Raw genomic sequence first — 21,313 nt, 5'->3', positions numbered from 1 at the left:
AGGCAAATGTTTGTGATTCATGGGGGCTGCCATCTTTGTCATGGGGGCAGCCATCTTTTTGGTTGAAAAGAGGTGACAAGGAGCAGGAGACACAGTTCCAACTGTCCTGTGTCCTGATTACCCCTCCCAGCTGCACTAGGCTTCAAATGTCAAATTCAAAATGTAAAAAAAAAAAAATGAGAGCAACAACATCAGAAATCCCATCATGCTTTGCACAGCATCAGGGGAAAAAAGCCCGGGCAGTTTTCTTCTGTGCAGCTAAAAATGAGACTTGGATAAGAGAAACAAAGTTCTGATGCTGTGATACTGTTAAAGAAACACCAGGCCTTTTCAGTGCTGCTGAGTCGATTTTTAGTCCGGAGGTTCACTTTAAGGTAAGTGCCCGGGTACTTATCCGTTAGCCGGGCACATCCGGCAGGTGGCGAGAAAACTCCACCAGAGTTACATCTTTCCCTACTATCCATGGCGGCCTGGAGGGGGAATAGTAATTAGCGCCACCTGCCAGATGCGCCCGGCTAACGGATAAGTACCAGTGCCTGTTTTTAATCTTAGGAGGCGGGTGCGGACGACCCTCCCTGGCATTGGCTTGGGGGGGGGTCACCTGAACCTCCCAGCCTCCTCCTCCGGGGTGCCGCTGTGGTCTCCAAGCAGTGAGAGAGCTTGGGGCCCCGCGGCTCCCCGGTTGTATGTGGGCATTGGGAAGCCTCCCCATGGCGCTCCTGGATAGTGCTAATGTAGCATGAACTAATTCCCGCAGGGCAACCGCTTTGCGGTATTGTTTTTTTTACCCTGCATGATTTGGCATGCGAAAGCAAATGCATATTTGCATGAGCATTGCCTCATGAATAGCCAATTAGGCCAAATTTGCTAAGCCAGATATGTCAGGTTTTTACTTGGTGTTTAATGCACACATTAAACTCTCTGTGGAAGCAGTGTGGTTTTTACATGTCTGCTCCTTGGTAGTCACTAGAGCAGATTACTCGGAGACAGTCCCCTGGAAGTTCAAAGCACCTGTGTTAGACTTCCTGAGAGCAGCGTTCAAATGGACCTGCAGCCAGTCAAAACCCAGAAGTCTAATATGGGAGTGCATACAGTGTTCTCCCCAGGCTCCTTTAGCCGGGTGCTCCACCCAGCTAATTTTGGTGAGCACCTGGCTGTCAGTGTCGGACTGGGAGCTGGAAAAGCTGAGGAAATCCACTTGCTGGCCAAACAGCAGTAATCAGGTGTTGCTGCTCACAGTGAAGACTTGCTGCAGGTTTCTATCGGGAGTGATAACGAGGGGTTACTGTTGCTTGGCCAGCAGGTGGATTTCCTCAGTTTTTCCACCTCCCAGTTGGACACTGCCGGCTGTCATCAGCTTACCTCCTCCTCTGCAGGAAGCAGAGTTGCACCGACCCTGCATTCCCCTCTTATGCTGGGCATACATGGGTCGTTTTTTTGTTATCAATCGAGCCGCTGATGGCTCGATTGATAATATCCGACGTGTCTGATGACCCGGCAGATAGATTCTGTGCTCGATCCCCGCAGGCAGACAATAGCGGAAAACGAGTGAAAGTGAATCGATCCAGGCGCGCGCGGGGACGCGGCGGGAGTCGAACTGGCAGCTAATTGAGCCCCAAAAACGACCCGTGTATGCCCAGCATTACACCCCATCTGGCTACTTTTTCATGCCACCCGGCTGGAAAAAATTTCTGGGGAGAACACTGGCATAAAAGGCAAGGGGCCATACAGTACTGTGCTGCATGGATCTCTAGCACTGCATTATTAGCATGCTGATGTAAACTTACCATTTCAATATAATTGCATCACCTTAGCAATAAAATTATACTGTCTAACGCAATGCACCAGTGTGAAATCGGCCCAAGTTGTTACCGCAAATTCTAAATGCATTTATTTGTGATCTTAAACCATGTTACACACATTCAATTTTGATGGGCCATTAACTAACCAATGTTAAGAGCATGTACCAGGAGAGCCAAACGATTTTCAATACAATGAACAGATTGTGTAGGTAAACGCTCATACTACTTACAGCGCCACGGAATATGTTGGCGCTTTATAAATCAATAATAATAATACTACACAGAGGTGGTAAAATTGGTCAATCAAAATTGAAAGTGTGTACCAGGCTTAACTCACTATTACCTGATTTGCATTTAGGTTTCCCTGCTTCCACCCTACTCATTGTTTGATTATTTTTAACAGTATAGCAGATTGCATTTCAGTCTTACTACAGTGAAAGCTGTGGCCACCTATTTCTATGGCTAAATGGACACTGTAAACCACAACATGCTATTGAAGTGGCAGGGAATTCTCATAACAGGAGACAGGAGTCCCACTTACTTTACAGATTCAGAAGCAGGGAATGGATCAGTACACAGGCTACGTGCACAAAGATCTCAACCCATAAGCTGTTTCTGGCAAGGAAGGGTTAATAAGCAGCCACGCCTGCAGCAACACACACACACACACACACACACTATCCATCCATTTATGCATTATCTCACCTTGCTTTCACCTCCGCTGCTCCCTCTATGCCTTTTGTCTCTATCTTCTGGGACAATAAAGCTTGTTCTAATGTTTGTCCTCTTTCACACAACTTTATTGAAACGAGAACAAGATGGAGTAAATCTGACATACGGTAGCTTCAAAATCGTTTTAGTGCAGATCACTTTCTCCGTTATGCATAATTTACTGTATCGGTATATTGTGGAGTTTCCAAGCGATGTATCTTACAGACAGTAGGGTTCCCTTATCGAGACAGGTGCAAGAAGGGGAGCTGTGCTTAGAAAAAAAGAAAACCGCGTTTTAGCTGCTGAATTGAGAAAGTGTACTGAATTGTTGGTTTGAGCAAATGCAGCACTTCTGCTTTGCTCCTGTTTTGATAAATCACCACGTACATATCGAATTAATATGGCACAAACATTTAAAATTCTCTCCAAAATTCTTGGACACTTAAGCCACGCCCCTGAAAAGGTAAATTCGTTTTGCTATTACAGGTAGTTACAAAGCCAAGGATGATAACGGGGCGCTAGTCTACTTTAGGGGACCCACCGCAAATCCCCATAGACACTTTCAGCTGGGCTGCAAAACGGAACAAATGGCTTCCGTTTGCTTGCTGAAACCCCCACAAGCCATATACCCATGGATAGGTAAGCATGCCCTGTAACGAATTGGGAGGTTTTCGGTAACAGAAAGTTTAAATTAGGAGCCACCGAACGCATACCTCCCAACTTTTTGAGATGAGAAAAAGGGACACTTAAGCCACGCCCCTGACCACGCCCTCACCATGCCTCTAGCCACGCATACCATAAAGATTTCATAAGAAAAATATGTTGTTTTATAATTCAAACCACACTGGTTCTTTCTATCCTGGTTCATTTTTCTTCATAGTAACATTTTAAAATTAGTATTATATCAATTTAAAGGATGGGAAAAAAGTTTAGAGTCAATCAAACACATTTTTAGTATAGAAATATATATATTTACATAGAAAGAGGGACAAAGTCCTGAAAGAGGGACAAATAAGGTTGTAAGAGGGACAGGGCTCCCAAAAAGGGACTGTCCCTCCGAAAGAGGGACAGTTGGGAGCTATGCGAACGACCTAAATCTCGGTTCCGTCGGCCATCTTAATTCTGCTGTGCAGGTCTCTTTCTTCCTCCTCATTGGAGGGTTTGTTAGCTGGCACGCCCCCACCTAACAATCCCTCCAATGAGGAGGAAGAAACGACCTGCAGAGCAGTACCAAGATGGCCGACGGACCCGAAATTGCGGTCGTTCCGCGGCTCCTACACAGTCAGTTCAAACTTTTTTTTTACCGAAACCCGCAAAATTCGTTAGAGGACATGCGTAGCTACCCGGGGATATAAGGCTTGTGGGGGTTTCAACAAGCAAACGGAAGCCATTTGTTCCGTTTTGCAGCCCAGCTGAAAGTGTCTATGGGGATTTGCGGTGGGTCCCCTAAAGTAGACTAGCGCCCCGTTATCATCCTTGGCTTTGTAACTACCTGTAATAGCAAAACGAATTTAAATTGTGTTTTTCTGAAAATAATCTTATCTAACTGGTTTACATCTAGAAGTTTTTTTATAGGATACCCGAACTGACATGTGACATGTGGTAGAAATGTGTATGTACAATGCCTAGCATACAAATAACTATGCTGTGTTCCTATTTTTCTTTATCTGCCTGAAAAAGTTGAATATCAGGTATGTAAGTGGCTGACTCAGTGCTGACTCAGACAGGAAGTGACTACAGTGTGACCCTTGCTGATAAGAAATTCCCCTTTTTTACCTCTTTCTTGCTCTCAGAGGCCCTTTTCTGCTAGGAAAGTGTGTTATAGTTGGAATTTCTTATCAGTGAGGGTCACCCTGTAGTCACTTCCTGTCTGAGTCAGGACTGAGTCAGCCACTTACATACCTGATATTTAACTCTTTCAGGCAGAGAAAGAAAAAAGGAACACAGCATAGTTATTTGTGTGCTAGGCACTGTACATACCCATGTCTATCTCATCATGGTACATGTCAGTTTAGGTATCCTTTAAATCTTCACTCGTCCTTGAGATCACTACTGCTGCTCAGGACCTCCTGAAAGTTCATGTGCCCCCCACTATGTACAAGTGTGGCCATACTGCACCTGCGCAGGCACGGCCATACTTTGAAAGTGAACCTCAGTCCAAATCTTGTGAACTTAAAGGGCAACTGAAGTGAGAAAAATATAGAGCAGTGGTCCTCAAACTACGGCCGCAAGCTTTTTCACTGGCCCCTCAAACATAAAATGTATAACTTATAGATGTGGCCCATTGTACCTTTGAATATCGGCAGCCCACATATAGAATAGCAGTGTTGGCACCACCCATCCATGGAGAAGCCAGTGAGCAGTAATTCGCTGGCTTCCAATCCCATTCTGCATCAGGTGACACTGCTGTCCAACTGGACATCAGGTTGTCACCTGGGTGTGCTTCACTGTCTGGTGTGCAAAGACGTTTTTCGGGTGCACATGACTAAATGGCTGCTGCTGGGAGTTCTCCCTGGGCATGACTGGGGGGACCGCAGATCATTAGCCCAGGAATCAATCAATTGAGACATGGTGCTCGATGAGTGATTCCTCTCCCCCGCAGAAAAAGCGACAGCTTCTCTCGGAAGCCTTGCTTTTTCTGCCTCTTGCGTCCCCCTACGTCGCTCTAAGCGTACATGTTAAGCTTAGAGTGACGTCATGCAAACAAACTCATGGCTGCCGTCTTGTGGCCAAAAAGTAAAACTACATCCAAATGTAAAAAAAAATTACAATAATAAAAAAAAATTCCCACATTTTTCTTATTTTCCCATTAAAACACATTTAGAATACACTAATTCTTGGCATAATGTCCCACCCAAAGAAAGCCTAATTGGTGGCGAAAAAAACAAGATATAGTTCATTTCATTGCGATAACTAATGATAAAGTTATAGATGAATGAATTGAAGGAGTGCTGAAAGGTGAAAATTGCTCTGGTGCTCAAGGTGTAAAACCCCTCAATTGTGAAGTGGTTAAACTTTTTAAATATCAATGTAAAGATGAAATATTTCTTTTTTTTTTTTTTAATTATAAGCTTGTAACTAGTGATGGATGCAAAACGGAAAAAATGCACTTTTATTTCCCAAAAAAATATTGTCGCCATACATTGTGATAGGGACATAATTTAAACGGTGTAATAACCCGGACAAATGGGCAATTACAATACATGGGTTTTAATTATGGAGGCTTGTATTATTTTAATACTATAATGGCCGAAAACTGAGAAATAATGAATTTTTTCAGCTTTTTTCTTATTCTTCCTGTTAAAATGCATTTACAGTAAAGTGGCTCTTAGCAAAATGTACCCCCCAAAGAAAGCCTAATTGGTGGTGGAAAAAAAAGATATAGATCGGTTCATTGTGATAAGTAGTGATAAAGTTATAGGCTAATGAATGGGAGGTGAACATTGCTCGGATGCATAAAGTGAAAACGACATAATGTGAAGTACACCCTGCAAACATTTTGTGTGTTGCCACATTATTGTTCCATGTCTAATTTCATTGTTCTTATTTGATCTGAAATGTGTAAAGTAACATACACATTTTCAACTTCTGTTGCCTAAATTGATTTTTAGTTTTAGATAAGTAATAATTCCTGTATAGGCACCCTGCTGCTCATGGATGAGGAGTATGTCAGCATGTTCTGCCCTTTGAAAGGGGGAGGATGGGTGAGCTGCATCCCACTTTAGGAACGATAAACAGAGTTCTTTCTAGAACTCCTTTTCAGTCGGGGACAGTGATCTGTCCTGCCAGATCACTAAAGGGAGGCCAACAATCAAAGTTGTATCTAGAGAAAACAGCACCTATGGCAAACACTGAAATCCGCCCCTTGGGAAGGTGGTGTTCCCTCCAAATATTTAGTCTCGTTTGAATTGGTTGTGTCCAAGTTGAGGTGAAGCATGGCCTATAAGAATGTAGCATCGTAATAGGTCAGCCTACACCAGCCTTTCTCAACCTTTTTACCTTGGAGGAACCCTGCAAATACTTGTTGGACCTCAAGGAACCCCTGCAAGTGATTTCTGGATCTCAAGGAACCCCTGCATTTATTTTGCAGGTGGCATGGTCTTTAAAGCTGGTGTGGCTGATTGTCACTACCCCCTATTACAGTGTCCTTCATTATAATGTCTCCTTATTCTAGTGCTTTTTATTAATGTGCTCATTATCATTCTGAATTTAATGCTTCTTTTTACAGTACCCCTTTTATAGTGTGCTTTCTATCATACTTTTCCAAACCCTCACGATGGGGAAAATGCCAAGGGATGCTTGCAGAGTACCCAAGGAACCCTGGTTGAGAAAGCCTGGCCTACACATATCCTGCAAATAACAGGGAGCTTGTCCCCCCAAAAGATATTACCAGGTAGCAGAATGTTCCCCAAATAAAAAACTAGAATTTGTATGGAGAACACCAAGAATGCTACTGAGCAGCGCCCCCAGTAAGATGGGCCCATGGCACATGCCACACCTGCACCCCTATAGATACGCTTCTGCCAACAATGTTAGGGTAGACTTGTACACAGATTTGCAGCCAAGACAAAAAAATGATTGTTTACACAGTAGAGTCTACTTGATTTTACCTTAGCACCTCAGCAGCGGAGAGAACCTAGGAAGTCCCTTATCCTCTATACTCTCACTGTTGGAGATGCTACTGATGAGTAATGAGCATCCCGGCTGCCCTGTAAGGAGGTGAAAGGGTTTGGTCACTTTAGGCAATGCGTTATAAAGGAGACATGAGCTGTGACGAATTTCCAGAGTCCACAAGCGGGTGACCCTTCAATGACTATAAGGCTTGCAGTTGCCTGTTTTACCTGCAGGTAGCACCAGAATTACCGATAGCTGAGAAATCACTCTTCAGCAGGTGTTCCTCATTAGCCTAGGGATTTCTCAAGTGTCACCTGGCCATTTCCTTTAAGCTCTATTTACAGTGGGTGTTGCGTTTTGTTCTGGTTAAAAACAGGAACACAACAGAATTAACAAATTGGACCAGATGTTATGCGACTGACTGTATGCTTCACTGCTGCTGACAATGCACACATTATGCGGATATGGCACCGTGTTAGATCGCACCAGACGCACCTGTGAACATTGCATAAATTTACCACTGTAGTGCAACTTTCTGCGTTATGATGTGTCCATTATGTTGCACTGCAATGCCCCATTGTGAACAGTCTCTAGACCCTGAATGCTGCCGCTGGAGCTTCTTCTACCAGTCTATTTACTCCCTGGGAGTTGTGTATCACCTGTCAAACACTAGAGGCCAAATACTAAGGTATGTGCCACTGTGCCCATAATGTTTGGTCTCTAGCCTTTAATCAGGTGATACACAGCTCCCTGGGAGTAAAGAGACAGGGAGGAGCGCCGGCAATGGAGAGTCTTCAACTGGGAGGCCTGGCAGGCAACATGCATAGGTTTTCAATAAATTTCATGCTGAAATCCTGTTAGAATCTGTGTGAAGGGATCAGATAGATCCCTCTCTAAACAGATCATGATCTCAGAGGGATCTATCTGATGGCCCCATTGACCAGTGTATGACTAGCTTTACTGATTGCAGAGTGACCTGATACAGCTAAATGTTGTTTTCCTTTCCTAAGAAATTGTAAAGGTGGCCATACTTTATTCAAATTTGGGGGATTATCGGCCTTTTGATTTGATAATTTTATCGAATCGAGGGATAATCGAGTATGTTGCATCATGCTCGATCTATAAAAATTGATCGATATCTGGGAAAATTGTCAAGATTTCTCTATCGGGCAAGGCAGAAAATATCAGTTGCTTATGAAGGAATCTCCTGATGTTTCCATGTTTTTGATCAATAAAGAATAGCTTTTCATTTGCAGAGCATGTAATATCATTCAGTGCACAAAATCGATCTCGGCACGTTTGCATCACTTTTGTTTCATTTTTGCTTGTTTGTTTTTTTCTCTAGGGCAGGGCACAAGGAAGAGGTTTGAAGCCAGAATGGATCATAGCCAGCCGTGCAAGAGGCTTCAAGCCAGAATGCTGTCAGTATGACCTAAAATACATAAACAATGAGTGGAACCAATTTTTATTGCTAGTGATCTTGTCTTTAGGCTATAAGTCTAAACATCATTCAAAGGTTGGTCATTGTTCATAATTTTTCTTTTCCATAAATGATGATCTATCAGTGTGTATGAGCCCTAAGGCTGTGTCCCTACAGCATTGTAAAACAGACAGTGAACGGATCCTTTTTATATGTAGGAGCCATTCACACTTGTTTGTCTGCAATGGATCTGTTGCAGTAAGTGAACCGCACTTCTATACTGTCTGTGATAATCCCGGATAGGTAGATGTATTTCCTAAATCGCCTATGGTTGAAACGCATCCACCCCGTGTTCCATCCAGACCCCAGCAGACTATCGGCGCAGACACTACATTGTCCTCTCCTGCTAGCCGTACATGATCCAGCTGCAGGGAACCAAGCCGACTGTATACACTGCATCCTCACCTTGGGGATTACGGTAGATATAGTTCCTTTTGAACTGGAGTTGTAAATTACCCTCCACTAAGCTGCTTCCAATTGCCATCTGTCAGACTCTCCAGTCCTGTGATATTGGTAAAAGGATTAGTGGCCACAGATCTTCAGTTAACTTAATATAGCACTTATAATAATGCCTGAACTTGGAGCTATTTTTATCTCTACATTCAGGCCCCAAACATAGTCTTTATCCTGTTGCCGTCTTCTCTGTAGAAAAGTTGGCTCCGTAAGGAAATGTATTGGGGGCAGAAAGTGGGGTTGGTAGCACAGTCCTTGTGCAGTGGTTATTTCACCAAACAGATATTATAACTTATATACCATGTAGTGTAACCACTGATAATCTCCTATCCAGTAATTCTTTTTATTTTCTAAATTGCAGAAACATGCACCATATTTTAAGTGGGTAGAGCAGTACCTATATTTAGAACATGATCACACCAGGTAACAGCTTTGTGTTGTGTCTAATGTCCTCATCAATATGCAAATAAAATGTCCAAACAACTACCAGTAGCATAGTAACAAAGCCGCGGGAGGTGGGCTGTGCCCCTGACACAAATCCCAGGGTTATTTAAACCATGGCCAAACAGCATTCAGTGCTGTTTGCTCACAGCCACGGCACTTTGCCACGCCGTTCTGGCACGATTGCCAGTCTGTTTAGGCCTCCCTTGTCCGTATTACCAGTCCGTTTGTTCAGGCCTGCCCTGTCCATCCATGCAGTCTTGTCAGTCCTGCAGGTCACTCCTAATATACCCATACCTCCTGTCCAGTCTGTCATGTGCAATCCTAGCCTGTCACTCTCCAGTCTGCCCTGCTACTCCTGTCCTGTGCAGCACAGGCCTGCTTGTCCTTTCTTGTCAGTCCAGGCCTGTTAGTTTAGTCTAGTTCCACACTCTCCATCCCTAGCCTGTCCAACAATTCTGCTGGTCAGTCCTGTTAGTCAAAAAAAAAAAGTAAAGGGGCAAAAAACGGGTGGGGATATAGCCGCGGCAAAAAAATGGGCATGGCCGTGACTGGATGAGGGCGGAGCTAACTGTAATTTACCGTGAACCCGGGGTGAGAGTGATATGGAGGCTGCAATATTTATTTCCTTTTAAAACCTTTTAAACAATACTAGTTGCCTGCCAGCCCTGCTGATCTATTTAGCTGCAGTAGTGAACTGAATCACACCAGAAACAAGCATGCTTGTTCAGGGTCTACGTTTGAAAGAATTAGAGGCAGAGGACCAGCACGGCAGCCAGGCAACTGGTATTGCTTAAAAGGAGATAAATATGGCAGCCTCACTATTATTCTCACCTCGGATTCCCTTTAAAAGTGCAACGCAAAGACAGTGGACCCAAGTTTTGGTGACCCTTTCCCCAGAAAATTCACATACTTGTCCAGGTTTTCTCAAGAAAATACACGTAATGTGTGCAGATTTGCCCAGAGAATACGTTCAATCATGTCAGCAGATTTGCCCAGAAAATACATGCAATCATGTCGGCAGATTTGCCCAGAAAATACATGCAATCATGTCGGCAGATTTGCCCAGAGAATACGTTCAATCATGTCGGCAGATTTGCCCAGAAAATACATGCAATCATGTCGGCAGATTTGCCCAGAAAATACATGCAATCATGTCGGCAGATTCGCTCAGAAAATACATGCAATCATGTCGGCAGATTTGCCCAGAAAATACATGCAATCATGTCGGCAGATTTGCCCAGAAAACACTTCAATCGTGTGGCAGACCTGGCCAGAACATAAACGTAAAAATATAAATAAAAAAAAAAAAACATTTACTCACCTGCAGCAGAGCTCCTGTTCCAGCCTCCGTCCGGTGCGCAGCTCCCACGATCCTCTGCAGACAGCAACTGAAACTCCTAAAGTCTCCAGAGCAGGGCTTCGGACATTTTACTATAGCCCTGCTCTGCTGCTGCGGTGAACTGACACGACATCTATTAGATGCCGAAAGTCAGTTCACGCTGGGGGGTGCTTGGAGAATTTTAGGGGGTGCTTCAGCACCCAAAGCACCCCCCCCCAGTGCCGCAACTTCCCCCAGTATAGGTAGCTAGCAGTTGCCCCCAGTATAGGTAGCTAGTTGCCCCCAGTGAAGGTAGTATAGTTGCCCCAATATAGCTAGTATAGTTGCCCCCAGGATAGGCAGCATAGCTGCTGCCCACAATGTAGGTAGTGTTGCTGCCCCCAGTGTAGCTAGTATAGTGGCCCCCGTACAGCTGCGCTCCAGTATAGGTAGTATAGTGGCCCCCATAGTTGCCCCAGTATAGCTAGTATAGTGGCCCCCAGTGTAGCTAGTATAATGGCCTCCATTGTAGCTGGTATGGTGCCCCCCCCCACCTATAGGTAATATAGTGGCCCCCAGTATAGCTAGTGTAGCGACCCCCATGCCGAGTGTAGCTAGTATAGTGGCCCCCGTATAGCTGCCCCCAGTATAGGTAGTATAGTGGCCCCCAGTTTAGGTAATATAGTGCCCCCCCCCCCCCAGTGTAGCTAGAAGGAGGGGTGACAGCAGGGATAGCGGTGGGGAGGGGGGGGACATATCCCCTCCCTCACCTGGGTCCCCTCCTTCTGCCTCTCCCCCCCCCCCCCCCCAAAATGCGGGCAGCAAACGGCGAGCAGGGAGAATACTCATGTTACTTCCGCGTATCAGTCTGGAACGCTGCGTTGCCGTCACGTGCCTCTTCTGCGCCTCCAATGATTGGAGGAGCAGAAGAGGCACGTGACGGCGACACAGCGTTCCAGGCTGATACGCGGAAGTGACGTAAGTATTCTCCGCGCCTGCCTGCTCGCTGCCCACGGCCCGCTGCCCGCATTTCGGGGGGGGGGGGGGGAGAGGCAGAAGGATGGGACCCAGGTGAGGGAGGGGGGGATATGTCTCCCCTTCCCGATGCTATCCCTGCTGTCACCCCTCCTCTTAGCGCTGCTCTTCCCCGCTCCTGCATGACTTGGGGGGTCGTGGCGACACCCCCCTGGCTGTCTGGCACCCGGTGCGCCACGCCCCCCTGCGCCCTGTGATAGGAACGCCACTGCTTATAGGGTAATCCTGAGGGTCATGGAATGGTGGCTACTAGGAAGCAAAGCAGTCCACCACCTAGGGGTAGTGACCCATTTTCCCTTGCAGGGGGCTTTGGTGAAGACCCGTAATCACTTATATTTCCTATCTTTGGAGAGTCCACACTTGATAATCTTTAACATCTTAATAATAGGACTGAAAATTTGGGGACCAGGAAGTAATACTGTACATTTATTTTACAAGTTAGGAGAAGTAGATTAGGCATTACTAGCGTATTAAGGAAGTCCTTCGCTTACATAAACAAGATTAAAAAGAGAAATAGCAATGTCTAACTTGCAATACCATTAAATGTGTAAATAAATAACAAACCATATACCATTAAAACATTCATTTTAAAAACAATTTTACAGAATAGGCAGCAATAGATACTTACCCATGGAGAGGGAAGGCTCTGAAAAACCATGAACCCTTCCTGGTCCTCTCTCTGGCCCCTTGTTCCAGTGCTGAACCCCTGTGAAGTCCTTCGAGCGACTAGGTCACATACCTCTCTGTCCCTCCACGGGCAGCCTTCAGAAGTACAGTGGAATCTAAGTTTATGGGTGTAATTTGTTCCGGAAACATTGTTATCCAAAGTACTCTTATATCAAAGCGAATGTCTTCATATTGATGACATCCGGCTTCTCTGTGCAGCTTCCTCTAGTGCCGGCTTCTAATGACATGTCATCAGTGACTATGACACGTACTGTGCTTCTATATCAATGCGTTGCTTGCTTATTAAGTCAAAATGTCATAAAATGTTTTTCTTGTCTTGCAAAGCGCTTTTAAACCAAGTTTCTTGCAATCCACGGTTTTACTGTACTTGCATCTCTGAGTACTTCTGAAGATGAGCGGATCCGTGCCGTGCATGCGGGAGGTGAGTAGCAGTTTCATCCCTACATGCAGCTCCACCCAATGGCTTCTAGAGAATTTATTTCAACAGGGACACCAAGAGCAGTACAGTACTTTCTTGTCCTTATAGTCCAAATGGCAGAAAAATGTCCAGGATTATATAGCAATCAGTATGTTGCAGTAAGAGCCGTGCCTGAGCTAATACTGAACTAGTTATTATTTTTTGCAGTATAGCTTTTAACCACCAGGGGGTATAGCTTAGCTGATAACTGGTCTTCTCCTAGACCAGGCAAGTTCTATTGCTCTACCTTGTAGTTGCCAGTAGAGGTCATTGTATTGCAAGAAAATTATTGTCTGGTTGTATTTTGTCTTCTGTGAAACAGGATGAATCCTGTACACTACAGCCCAATCCTAAATTAGTATTTTTAGTTGATTAAAAACATATAAAGAAATGTCTGGAAAGCATTTGCTCACAATGAAGTACTTCAGAAAAGTATATTGGCATCACAATAAAGGATACTTGGCAAACACTGTTGTTTATTCGGGGATGCATATGTGCAATATTCTCTACATACTTCCTAATTGCAATTACAGCGGAGAAACAAAGATACTGGTACTAAAATGTTTTATTTGAATTTTACAAAAAGGTAATTGATGAACTGAATGTCAGAAATGTCAAACTATTTAATCACAGTGTGCTATTTAACCATTATGAGCTGCTGTCCATGTTTGTTTGAATAAAGATTGTACCTTGACACAGTGATGCAGATTTTCTCTTCAGTTGATTCGTATTTGGCTCCTGCATTCTCTGAGGTAGCATACACACTGTGGTTTGCAGCAGACTTCCCCACGACAAATCTTATACTTCAGCTTTATACTATAAGCAGATGCAGCAGGCTTTCCTCTGTGCTTCTGTGCAAGACTGCGCCAACCGAAGCGCCTGCAAATGAATCAACATGCCTCGAATCACAAGTCATTTTGATTCCTAAAAGTGAAAGTACAAATGTAGTTAAAAAAAAAAGATCAAGCGCTTCCTGGTATTTTCCTGGATAGTGCATAGTACCATCTAATGGTCAAAAAGCAAAATTAAAGTATAAACAAAATACATTTAATACAATCTTATTAACCCCTCACCCCTTCCCCATAGCTACCAAACATAATCATGTTAAAGTGACAGTTAGAAAAAAAAAATATATATTTATTTATTATATAGTTACCTTAGGGTCTGAGCTGTTTTTAATATGTAATGAGGGTATAGTATAGTTATTTTAGCAAATAAGGGCTTGTAATTATTGATAAAACACAAAACAGAATAATACAACTTTATTTCCAAATAATATATTGCTACCATACATTGTACTGGGAACATAATTTAAATGTTGCGATAGCCGGAACAACTGGGCAAATAATGTGTGGGATTTACCTGCAGTAGCATTATTTGTTTTAAAACTTTTTTCCTTCTATTTCCCCATAAAATTCATAGAAAATAAAGTAGAGGTAATAAATGAAAACAAGTATCACCCCAAAAAGGCCTAATTTGTGGTGAAAAAACAGGATATAGATCATTTAGATCTGATAAGTAGTGTTAAAGTTATTGGCAAATGAATGGGAGGAGGGCTAATGGGGAAAATTGCTTCTATCTTTAAAGAGGAACTGTCATGAAAACATGATCTATAAAATTGCTTATTTATAGATAATTTAGTCAGTTTTTTCCCACTGTAAAATCTTTCCTCTTCCTGATTTACATACTAACATTTATCACTGGTGGTGACTGACATACACACACACACACACGCATGCACGCACGCACACACACACACACACACACACACACACACACACACACACTATCAACCAAGGAACCAGAGTATCTTCACGTGCATAAATACAATTTTATTGGTGGCATACAAAATATAGCATTGCTGGGCGATTGGTGCGGGCAAATACCCTCACAAAGACAGTGGGAATTATATTACCAGCAGCACTCTGTGCCAGCCACAGCCATTGTTTTTAGAATGAATTTAAATGGGGAGTTTGAGCTCCACCACATGCTATATTTTGTATGCCACCAAAAAATTGTATTTATGCACGTGAAGATACTCTTAGTTCCTTGGTGGATTATGTGTAGTAGTTCAAATTACCAGTGTGCCTCCTCCGACGGAGTAGTGCTGTAATTATATGTTGGCCAACCAAATTTGCTTATGTAATTAGATCTGTACCAAATGTTTCTGAGAGTTCTATTCACAGAGCTTGACAGTTGAAAAAAGCTGTTATTTCCCACAATGCAACTAGGTTCACAGACAGCAAACTGTCAGGACCTTGGTCATTACATCACACGGTGGGAGGGTTTTCACCACAATATCAGCCATATAGAGCCCCCTTATGACCTATTCGAGAAAAGGTTAAGATTTCTTGTTGGAAAGGTGGTATCAGCTACTGATTGGAATGAAGTTCAATCCTTGGTTAAAGTTCTCCTTTAAGATGAAAACAACCCGCAGGTTGATTTATGTAGGTTTGTATTAAAGTGGTTATTGATGAGCATATATGTAAAAAAGGTGCCGTGTTAATTTGGACAACTGAAAAAGCCACAAGTAAAATATTGGTAAAATATATTCTACTATTAGGCTGCATGTAATTATAATAGTAAAATCTGTAATGTTTACCACTATGTTCTACCACCTAACCTAACGTGACCCCATTCACACTTGAATTCTATGGATGCCTAATTCTAACCGACCCACCAAACGATTCCTAACCAACCCCCCAAACTGTGCCTAGACCTAACTGATCCATCTAACTTATACCTAATCCTAAATGACCCCTAACCTATGCCTAACCCTAAATGAAGCTCTTGATCCTCTACCTATACCTAACCCTAAATGACCCTCTAAACCTATGCCTAAACCTAACTGACCCCTCCAAACCGATGCCTAAGCCTAACTAAGCTGCAACTACAAAAGGGTAGTTTGAGCACTGCCATAGGTGCCAATGTAAATAGCTGCAATCAGTGGCTATAAGTGGTAATTTGAGTTTGTATAGCAGGCTGCCCCAGTGACCACTATTTTATTGGGCCAATCACAGCTACAGTAGCAAGAAAAAGTATGTGAACCCTTTGGAATTACAGTACATTCTGGCGTATAAGACTACTTTTTAACCCTTAAAAATCTTCTAAAAAAAAGTCGGGGGTCATCTTATACGCCGGGTGTCTTTGATGCTGGGTGATACACAATGCTGATACTGGATGAGCATATGGGACATGCTGATGTTTACATGATGCTGATACGTGTTGCGCATACGCGACATGCTGATGATTCATTAACGGGTGCTGGAGATTCGGCGGTCGCCGCTAATGCTGGGGGGAGCTCATCGCTCACGCTGCAAGTTCTAGGACACACAGGGTATGGAAGAAAGAGGTTGCGCTGTGCCCATAAAACACACCTCTTCCACCCGTCTGGCCCCCCCATCCTGTTCCTGCCTCTCAGATATCGCTGCTGAGGACTGTAGTGAGGTGGCGCAGGCACACATGTGCGAGATCTGAGAGGCAGAGAAGGAGGTAAATGGGATACAAGGGTGGGCCAGATGGATGAAAGAGGCGTGTTTTATGGGCACATCGCAATCTATTCTTCCATACTGCTCTGATAAACAGGTAGACAAGGAGTGCTGACCAATCCACTTAGGGAGAGTTGACCAATCCAACCAGTCAATCACCTATATATTGGGTACCACATACAGTACAGCACCAGTAGATATTCAGCCATAGCAAGAAGAGGATAGTCTTATACGATGAGTATATCCCAAACGCTATATTTTAATTGGAAAAGTTGGGGGGGGTTGTATTATATGCCGAAATATACGGTATATGGATTTCTGCACAAATTGGTCATAAAATGTGATCTGATCTTTTTCTAAGTCACAACAATAGACAATCAAAGTCTGATTAAACTAATACCACACAAATAATTCAATGTTTCCATGTTTTTATTGAACACACCATGTAAACATTAACAGTGCAGGTGGAAAAAGTATGTAAACCCCTAGACTGATGACATCTCCAACAGCTCATTGGAGCGAAATGTAAGCCAGCTGGAGTCCAATTAATGATAAGATTGTAAGTGTTGGTTACAGCTGTCCTGCGCTATAAAAAACACACCAGTTTTGGGTTTTCTTTTCCCAAGAAGCTTTGCCTGATGTGAATGATGCCTCGCACTAAAGCGCTCTCAGAAGACCTACAATTAAGAATTGTTGACTTGCATAAAGCTGGAAAGGGTTATAAAAGTATTTCCAAAAGCCTTGCAGTTCATCAGTCCACGGCAAGAAGAACTGTCTATAAATGGAGAAATTTCAGCACTCCTGCTAGGAAACGCTTGGTTGAAGTTATTGCTGCCAAAGGAGGTTCAAGCAGTTATTGAATCCAAAGGTTCACATACTTTTTCTACCTGCACTGTGAATGTTTACATGGTGTGTCCAGTAAAAACATGGAAACATTTAATTATTTGTGTGGTGTTAGTTTAACCACTTGCCGACCGCCCACAGCCGATGGGCGGCGGCAAAGTGGACACCTTAAGGACCGCAATACGCCTGTCGGCGGCGGGTCCTTAAGGCGTGTCCGGCCAGCGACCGCGACACTAATGACGCACGCTGCCGCCGGCATAAAGCCCCGCCCACCTGGCCCGATACCCCGCCGGCCAATTAGCAGCGCCGACGGGGTTTGAATCGGTGATCTGGCCAATCAAAATGTATAATACACTTTGTTTACATGACAAAGTGTATTATACAGGCTGCCTCCTCCTCCTCCACACTCTTCGTCCGTGCATCATCAGAGGAGGAGACAGCCCTGTCGTAAGCTGCACAACACTTGTTTTTTTTTATCTGTAGACCCCCCGATCGCCCACCCCAGCCCTCAGGACCCCCCCTGACCACCCCAGCACACCCCTGTTTACACCCAAGCACCCCCTAATAAACCCATCAATCACCCCCTGCCACTATCTGCCGACGCTATAATTTAGATTAGGTCCCTAACTGCCCCCTAGGGTCCCTTGAACACCCCCCCCTACTCTCAGATCCCCCAGACCCCCCCCCCCAGAGCACCCCCTGTATACTATTGTATACATTTGCCTTACCCACTAATCACCTGTCTATCACCCATCAGAACAGACCCTAAACTGTCCCTTGGGGGCACCTGATCACCCACCCAGACCCTCAGATTACCCTCAGAACCCCCCTCCTGATAACCTCCCCAGTGCATCGTTTACATCTATTCTCCCCTGTAATCACTCACTGATCTCCCATCGGTCACCCCCTGTGTCTGCCACCCATCAGATCAGGACCCAGTCTGCCCCGTGCGGGCACCTAATCAACCCCCCACACCCTCAGATCGCCCTCAGACCCCCCTCCCCCCCAATAACCTTCCCAGTGCATTGTATTTGATTGTGCTGTAATTGTATTTGATTGTGCTGTAACTGTATTTGATTGTGATGACATCGTAATTGATTGTGCTTAGTGTTGGGCGAACAGTGTTCGCCACTGTTCGGGTTCTGCAGAACATCACCCTGTTCGGGTGATGTTCGAGTTCGACCGAACACCTCATGGTGTTCGGCCAAACCGTTCGGCCATATGGCCGAACTAAGAACGCATGGCCGTACGTTCTCCGAACGTTCGGCTAGCGCTGTGATTGGCCGAACGGGTCACGTGGTTCGGACCCGAACGCGCTCTGATTGGCCGAACGGGTCACGTGGTTCGGGTGAATAAATACCCGATCCACGTCATTTCTCCGCCATTTGTCTGTGGGTTTAGCTTTGGGTAGGCAGGCAGGGTAGTTCTCTCTCCAGCCAAGCTAGCCAGGGTCCCCCCAGTCATTGTGTCGCTGCTGGGAACAGTAGTACACCGCTCACCCACACTAAATAGCATTGTGTTTACTGCCACTCTGTGTACACCGCTCACCCACCACTGTATAGCATTGTGTTTACTGCCACTCTGTGTCTCTGCTGGGAACAGTAGTACACCACTCACCCGCCACTGTATAGCATTGTGCTCTGTGTCGCTGCTGGGAATAGTAGTACACCGCTCACCCACCACTGTTTAGCATTGTGCTCTGTGTCGCTGCTGGGAACAGTAGTACACCGCTCACCCACCACTGTATAGCATTGTGCTCTGTGTCGCTGCTGGGAATAGTAGTACACCACTCACCCACCACTGTATAGCATTGTGCTCTGTGTCGCTGCTGGGAATAGTAGTACACCACTCATCCACCACTGTATAGCATTGTGCTCTGTGTCGCTGCTGGGAATAGTAGTACACCGCTCACCCACCACTGTATAGCATTGTGCTCTGTGTCGCTGCTGGGAACAGTAGTACACCGCTCACCCACCACTGTATAGCATTGTGCTCTGTGTCGCTGCTGGGAATAGTAGTACACCGCTCACCCACCACTGTATAGCATTGTGCTCTGTGTCGCTGCTGGGAATAGTAGTACACCGCTCACCCACCACTATATAGCATTTCTGTACTGCCACTGTACTGCTGCCAGTCAGCGTGTACTTTAAGGATGAGTGAAATGAAGAAGAAATCCTGTGAAAGAGGGAGGGGCAAGGGAAGAGGTGTTTCCCCTGACGGTTCACGTACAGGCCACAGTGGAGCACCGAAGAAAACCCACTCAATACCGCCCATGTTGTCCAGGAAATCAACCCTCACAAATCCAAAAGAAGAGGACCAGATAATTAATTGGATGACCTCTCAAGCGTCCAGCAGTGGGTTAAGCAGCACCAGCACATCACGCACGAGGTCCGAGTCCTCAGCCAGTTACAAGGAGCCAGTGGGCACAAAGCTGACACAACCGGCAGCGACACCACGCACACAACTGCCAAATAACCAGTCCGAAGAATTTCCTCAGGACACAATGGGGTATTCGCAGGAGCTATTCCCAGCCCAACAAACTTCCACCTTTCAAAGGTCAATGGAACAGCCAGAAATGTTGTGCCCGGATTCACAACCATTTACTGTGGGAAATGCACCGCGCACTGAAATGCAAGGCGAGTCCGAGGACTTTGAAACCCAAATCCCAGAGCAAGTTGGGCAGGAGGGGTTTCAATTGCAGGTCGGCCGAGAAGATCTGGAAGACGACGTTGGAGTGAGCTGCGCAGAGGTTGTTCTGGGGAGCTCTACTCCACGGCGGCGGCCCACAATCACATATGACGAGTTTGAGGAGATGGAAGAGGAGGGTTTGGACAATGTGGACACAGACCCAGATTTTGTATGTGAAGGAGAACATCGCCGTCGTAGCAGCACAGATGAGTCTGTTGAAGAACCCACTGCTGCACGAGTTCGCCTTGTGCCACAAGGTAGGCGGCGCGAAATTTCAGGCACCACAAGCGTGGAAGTTCAAGTGAGACGCAAAAGAGGCGCAAACAGAAATTGCCAGCAAGGCAGGTGCTCCAAAGTCTGGCCTTTCTTTGAAGACTGCAGTGAGGATGGTACCATGGTGATTTGCAAGGTGTGCAAGACCCGCCTGAGCAGGGGGAAAAATATTAACAACCTCTCCACCACCAGCATGACCCGCCACATGGTATCCAAACATCCCACTCTGTGGGCAAACGCGGCAGGACAGGGTACCAGCAACACTGCCTCCCTTGTGGTCACCAGACTCACCACCAGACCCTCCTCAGCAGCAGCAGTAGCCCAGCCATTGCGTGGTTCACAACAACATTCACAAACATCAGACGACGCTGACACTGTCACTTTCCGGAATAGTGCTCTTGAGGTCTCCCAGTCTTCATCAAACACAACAACCAACAGCCCTTCAGTGTGCAGCCCTACGGTTCAGTTGTCTGTCTCGGAGATGTTTGAGCGCAAGAGGAAATTGCCAGCAAATGACCCCCGGGCCGTGGCACTAACAGCCAGCATAGCCAAGCTTCTGGCCTGCGAAATGCTGCCATATCGAGTGGTGGAGACAAACAGCTTCAAGGGCATGATGTCAGTGGCCATCCCACGTTACGTGGTTCCCAGCCGCTACCACTTTGCGCGCTGTGCAGTGCCTGAGTTGCATGAGCACGTGGTCAGCAAAATAACCCGAAGCTTGAAGAATGCCGTTGCCTGCAAGGTTCACCTCACCACTGACACCTGGACGAGTGCGTTCGGCCAGGGTCGATACATCTTCCTTACCGCGCACTGGGTGAACCTTGTGGAGCCTGGCAGCGATTCCTCACCTGCTACGGCGCGGGTGTTGCCCACGCCGCAAACAGCTGCACCGCCGTCCCTCCCACTGGATAACAACAGCAGCACCTACCTCTCTGACTCCTTCTCCTCCAACGCATCTCAAAGCTGTACCTCATCCGGAAACGCTAACCCAGCAGCATTAGGATCGTGGAAGCAGTGCAG

At 45.4% G+C, this 21,313-nt stretch overlaps 1 protein-coding gene across 1 annotated transcript in view; it reads right to left on the bottom strand.

The window, feature by feature from the left end:
* The window catches only part of AGL (amylo-alpha-1, 6-glucosidase, 4-alpha-glucanotransferase), a 144,510-nt gene extending 141,948 nt beyond the window's left edge, over nucleotides 1-2,562 (bottom strand). The window contains exon 1 of the mRNA XM_068239967.1: nucleotides 2,508-2,562. The gene's annotated coding sequence lies outside the window, so the exon portion shown is untranslated. The remainder of the gene's footprint in view (nucleotides 1-2,507) is intronic.
* Between the last annotated feature and the right edge of the window lie 18,751 nt (nucleotides 2,563-21,313).

This window comes from Hyperolius riggenbachi, chromosome 6 (genome assembly GCF_040937935.1).
Source record: "Hyperolius riggenbachi isolate aHypRig1 chromosome 6, aHypRig1.pri, whole genome shotgun sequence".
In the NCBI taxonomy this organism is placed as follows: Eukaryota; Metazoa; Chordata; class Amphibia; order Anura; family Hyperoliidae; genus Hyperolius; species Hyperolius riggenbachi.
Note: the sequence above shows the minus strand (reverse complement) of the source record. Positions and strands in the feature narration are given on the sequence as shown.